Source organism: Dromiciops gliroides, chromosome 1, assembly GCF_019393635.1.
Source record: "Dromiciops gliroides isolate mDroGli1 chromosome 1, mDroGli1.pri, whole genome shotgun sequence".
In the NCBI taxonomy this organism is placed as follows: Eukaryota; Metazoa; Chordata; class Mammalia; order Microbiotheria; family Microbiotheriidae; genus Dromiciops; species Dromiciops gliroides.
Window position 1 is genome coordinate 454,209,830 of NC_057861.1, and position 6,489 is coordinate 454,216,318.

Here is a 6,489-nt window from a genome sequence, read left to right on the forward strand (position 1 = left end):
CCTTACTATGAATTAGAAAGGAAGAGAGAGAGGGAAGAGGGAGGGAGGGAGGGGAAAGAGACAGAGACAGAGAAAGAAAGAGAGCAAGACAGACAGACAGAAAGACAAAGACACAGACAGAACGACAGAGACACATAGAGACAGAAGCAGCACTGAATGAGATAGGATAGATACAGGAAAGGAAAAATACAAGGTCATGAAGTCCAACTTAGGAAAGGCAGACCTGGATAGACCATTAATGGGAAGGATTCAAATGTAGTGAAACAGTAGAGGGCTAAGCTCCTAAGGCTAACTAAAAATGTAGGCCAGATAGACTAACCCATAGGAGAGGTAAACTGGGGTAGGGTTTGGGTTGGGAGGGTAATTATCCCACTGGAGTGAAATTTTGCATTGAAAATGGATTTGACCTTTTTTAACCTTTTACCTCAAGGTCAGCCCCAACCCCACTTCGTCATGCCCTATTCCTGGTAAACCACACTTTGTTCACAAAACCAATCACATGTACCTTGAAGGCACACCATTGGAAAGAAAAGCAGACAAGTGGTTTCATCAATAAAGACACTCTATCACTGTTAACAAATTTGCCTCCTGTGCAGGTTTGTAGGATTTGTGGAGGTCTGCATTATAAGTGAATTATAAGTTATTTTTTATTCTCCTATTTTATTTTTTCTCAATTACAGGTAACATTTTTAACATTCATTTTTTACAATTTTGAGTTTCAAATTCTTTCCCTCACTTCCCTCCTCCCTCTATGAGACAACAAGCAATTTGATATAGGATATGCATGTGCAGTCATGCAAAACATTTTCATATTAGCCAAGTTGGGAAAAATTGATACCCCATCAAAAAAAACCTATGAAAAATAAAGTTTAAAAAAATGCTTTGATCTGCATTCTATCAGTTCTTTCTCTTGAGCTGGATAGCATTTTTCATCACAAGTCCTTCATAATTGTCTTAGGTCATTGTGTTGATGCGAATACCTAAATCATTTACAATTGATTATCATACTTTGTTGCTTTTACTGTGTACAATGTTCTCCAGGTTCTAATAACTTCATTTTGCATTAGTTCATATGTCTTCCCAGGTTTTTCCTAAAGCATTCTACTCATCATTTCTAAGAGCACAATAGTATTCCATCATAATCTTATAACACAACTTGATCATCCATTCTCCAATTGATGGCCATTCCTTCAATTCCCAATTCTTGCCATCACTAAAAGACTTGCTATAAATATTTTTGTACATATATTTCCTTTTCCTTTTTTTTCTTTTTATCTCCTTGGGATACCAATCTAGTAGTACTATTTCTGGGTCAAAGGGTCATAATTTTATAGTCCTTTGGGCATAGTTCCAAATTGTTCTCTAGAATGGTTGGATCAGTTCACAACTCCCTCAATAGTGCATTAGTGAACTGATTTTTCCACTTTTGTCTCCAACATTTGTCATTTTCCTTTTTGTTGAATTAGCCAATGTGATAGGTGGGAGGTGACTCTCAAGTATTTTATATTGTCTGCAATTATTTTGTTTTTTTCAAATAATATTTTACCCCCAATCACATGTAAAAACAATTTTTAAACATTTTTAAAGTTTTGAGTTTTAAATTCTAATTCATCCTCTTTTCACCCTCCTATCCCCCAAAATGATAAGAAATCTTATTTAGGGTATATGTGTTCAATCATGTTTCCATATTAGTCAATTTGTGGAAGAATATTCAAACAAAAAAATAGGAGAGAGACAGGGAGAGAGAGAAAGAGAGAGAGGAAGAAGAAGAAGAAGAAGAAGAAGAAGAAGAAGAAGAAGAAGAAGAAGAAGAAGAAGAAGAGGAAGAGGAAGAGGAAGAGGAAGAGGAAGAGGAAGAGGAAGAGGAAGAGGAAGAGGAAGAGGAAGAGGAAGAAGAAGAAGAAGAAGAAGAAGAAGAAGAAGAAGAAGAAGAAGAAGAAAGAAAGAAAAATAATATTTTTCAGTCTGTATTCAGACAAAGCCAGTTCTTTCTCTGGAGGTGGATAGCATTCTTCATCATGAGTCTTTTGGGATTGTTATGGATCATTGCTTTGCTGAGAATAGCTAAGTCATTCCTGCTTCTTCATCCTACAATATGCTGTTTTTATTCTCCTGGTTCTAATCACTTGAATTTGTATCGGTTCATGTAAGTCTTTCCATTTTTTTTTCCTGAAATTCACCTGCTTTTCATTTTTCATAACACAATAATATTCCATTACAATCATATATCACAATTTGTTCAGCCATTTTCCAATTGATTGGCATTTCAATTCATAGCCACCACAAAAAGCTCCTCTAAATATTTCTGTATAAATAGGTTCTTTTCCCTTTTAAAAAATCTCTTTGAGATATAGATCCAGCAGTGCTATTACTTGATCAAAGGGTATACACAGTTTTATAGCTCATTAAGCATAGTTCCAAATTGCTCTCCAGAATAGTTATATCAGTTCATGGCTCCACCAACAGTTATGAAGTTATCTTAAATAAAATTTCTCTATCTATTCCTTCTGGTATTTGTTGGCAATACATAGAAATGATGATTATTTTATATCCTGTGACTTTGCTGAATTGGACATGCAACTAAAAAGACAACTAGAAAATGACCAAATTAAAAACCCCCAGTTGAGTTATATTATATCATTTGTGAAAGTGATAGTTTTGTTTTCTCTTCACCTTTTCTAATTCCTTCAATTTCTTTTTCTTTTCTTATTGCTATAGCTAGCATTTTAAGAATAATATTGAGAGACAGCGAGGTGGCACAGTGGACAGAGCACTGGCCCTGGATCCAGGAGGACCTGAGTTCAAATCTGACCTCAGACACTTGATACTTACTACCTGTGTGACCCTGGGCAAGTCACTTAACCCCAATTGCCTCACACACCAAAAAAAAAAAAAGAAGAATATTGAATAATGGTGGTGGTAATGGGTATCCTTGCTTCACCCCTGATTTTATTGGGAAGGTTTCTAGTTCATCTCTCTTACAGATAATGGTTGCTGAAATTTTTTGACAGATACAATTTATCGTTTTAAGGAAAGCACCATTTATTCTTATGCTTTATAGTGTTATTAATAGGAATGTGCTGTATTCTGTCAATATAACCTTTTCTCCATTTAATGAAATAATCATATTGTTTCTGTTCTTTTTATTATTGACATGGTAAATTATGCTGATAGTTTGCCCATTATTGAATTAGCCCTGCATTCCGGGTATAAATCTGTCTTGGTTATAGTGTATGATCTTTACATTATATGGCAGTATTTTATTTAAAATTTTTGCACTGATATTTATTAGGGAAATTGGTCTATATTTTTCCTCTTTTTTTTGCTCTTTCTGGTTTAGATATCAGCACCATTTTTGTATGGTAAAAGGAATTCATTAGAACTATTTGTCTATTTTTCCAAATAGTATATTATATATTGGGATTAATTGTTCCTTAAATGCTTGGCAGAATTTACTTGTTGATCCTTCTAATTCTGGGTATTTTTTCTCTAGGTAACTCATTTATGGCTTATTTAATTTATTTTTCTAGGATTACTTAAGTATTCTATTTCTTCTTCTGTTAATTTGGGCAATTTATGTTTTTGTTTTTATTCATCTATTTCACTTAGATTGTTAGATTTATTGTCACATAATTGGGCAAAATAGCTCCTAATTATTGCTTAAAGTTCATCTTCATTGGTAGGGAATTCCCCCTTTTAATTTTTATTCTGGTACTTTGGTTTTATTATCTCTCTCTTTTTAAAATAAATAACCAATGGCTTATCTTTTTTGTTTTTTATTCTTCAGAAGATTAGTTCCTAGTTTTAGTTAGTAGTTCAATGGTTTTCTTACCTTCAATCATATTCAACTCTCCTCTGATTTTTAAGGTTTTGAATTTGGTGTTTAATTGGGGATTTTTACTTTGTTCATTTTCTAGTGGTTTTTTTTTTTAGTTGCGTGTCCAATTCATTGATTTGTTCATTTTCTATTTAATTAATGTAAATGTATAGAGATATAGATTTCCCTCTAAGTTATTTATCTAGTTCTGAGAGAGGAAAATTGAGGTCCCTCAAAGTATAGTTTTATTCTCAATTTACCTCTGAAGTCATTTAATTTTTTCTTAAGGATGCTATGCCATTTGGTGCCTTTATGTTTATTATCAATAATACTTCATTGTTTATACTTCTTTCTAGCAAAATGTCATTCTCCTTCTTATCTCTTTTATTTAGGTCTATTTTTGCTTTTGCTTTGTCTGAGACCATGGTTTTCACCCCCATTTTTTTAAAACCTCAGCTGAAGCATAATAGATTCTGCTCCTGCTCCTTATTGTTTTTCTCTGTGTCTCTGTTTCAGGTGTGTTTCTTGTAAACAACATATTGTTAGCTTCTGGTTTTTAGTCCATTCTGCTACCTGCTTCTGTTTTGTGGGTGAGTTCATTCCATCTACACTCACACTTATGGTTACTATGTATTTCCTACCTTATCTCTCTCTCTCTTTCTCTCTCTCTCTCTCTCTCTCTCTCTCTCTCTCTCTCTCTCTCTCTCTCTCTCTCTCTCTCTCTCTCCCTCCCTCCCTCCCTCCCTCCCTCTCTCTGTGTCTCTGTCTTGTCTCTTTGTCTCTATCTCTGTCTCTACCCTTCTTTCTCCCCACCCCCTATTCTTCCTCAAAAGTCTATTTTGCTTTGACAACTGCCTCCCTTAATCTGCCCTCTCTTCTATCTCCTACTTCCCTGTAGGGTAAGAAAGATTTCTGGACCCAACCAAGTGTGTATGTTATTCCCTCTTTCAGCCAATCTATTGAGGGTAAGGGTCAGGTGTTTCTGCCACCCCTGTCATCTTCTGCACTATAAAGCTCTTTCCTTCATGCCCTTTTATAAGAAATATTTCTCCTGTACTTCTTTCCCCTTTCCTTATCTCCCAGTGCATCTCTCTTTCCAGTCCTTAATTAATGTTATTTAAATAATCCAATCACGGGTCAACTCACACCTGTGCCTTCTTTCTATGTAAACTTCTAACAACCCTAATAATAATGAAATTCATGAGTTATAATTTTATTATCTTCCCATATAAGAATATAAACAGTTTAACCTGATTGAATCCCTTATGGTTTCTCTTTCATGTCTACCTTTTTATGTTTCTTTTGAGTCTTATATTTGAAAGTCAAAATTTCTATTCAGTTCTGGTCTTTGTATCAGGAATGCTTGAAAGTCTCTATCCACTTCCCCCTGCCCCCCCCCAAAAAAGGATTATACAGTTTTGCTGGGTAAATTATTTTTGGTTGTAACCCTAGCTCTTTGGCTTCTGGAATATCACAGTCCAAGCCTTCCAATACTCTCATTCAGAAGCTAAAAAATCTTGTGTGAGTCTGACTGTGGCTCTGTGATGTTTTAATTATTTCTTTCTGGCTGCTTGCAATATTTTCTCCTTGACAATGAAGCTCTGGGATTTTTTATATTATTCCTAGACATTTTCATTTTGGGATATCTTTCAGGAGGTGATTGGTGGAATCTTTCAATTCATATTTTACCCTCTGGTTCTATGATATTGGGGCAATTTTTCTTGATAATTTCTCCAAAGATGATGTCTATGCTTTTTTTGTTTTTCATCATGTCTTTCAGATAATGTGATAATTCCTAAATTATCTCTCCTCAGTTTATTTTCTAGATCAATTGTTTTTCAAAAAATATTTCACATTTTCTCTATTTTGAAATTCTTTGTTTTTGTTTTGTTTCTTGATGTCTCATGTATCATTAGCTCTACATTCGCTATTCCAATTTTTACGGAATTATTTCTTCAAAGCTTCAAGCCTTGAGTCCTTCTTTTTCCATTTAGCCAATTTGTTTTTAAGGTGTTAATGTCTTTGGTATTTTTTGTGCCTCTTTTGCCAAGCGATTGACTCTCTTCATAGTTATCTTGTACCACTCTCATTTCTTTCCCCAGTTTTTGCTCTTAACCCTATTACTTGATTTTTAAAATATTTTCAATCTATTTCAGTAATTCTTGTTGGACTTGTGTACAATTCATATTTTTTTTTCCTTTGAGCCTTTGCTTGCAGATGGTTTTGGCAGCATTATCTTTCTTGGAGTTTGTTTCTTGATCTTCCCTGTCACCATACTAATTTTTTATGGTCAGGTCCTTCTATTGTTGTTGTTTGCTCATTTTCCCAGTCTATTCCTTGATTTTAACTTTGTTAAAGTTGAGCTCTGCCCCCAAGATGGAGGGGGCACTGTCCCAAGCTTCAGATTTTTAGTGTTGCTGTTTCCAAAGCTAGTTCTGGGGGTCTGTAAGTTTTAGGTGCTTCCAAAGTGGTAATATTTAAGGTGAGATGCAGTCATTTCTCTCTTGGTCTGTGCTCTAGTTTTCACCCAGGAAGTGTCCCTGTTCCTTGGCAGCTGGAAGTACTAGTGCTCTGCCTAGCCCTGAAATTGTAACTAGGTCTCCTGCTCTCCTGCAGTCACATGTGCTAGTGCTCTTTTTGGTCGCATCTTGTACTCTTGTCTTTACCCAGGA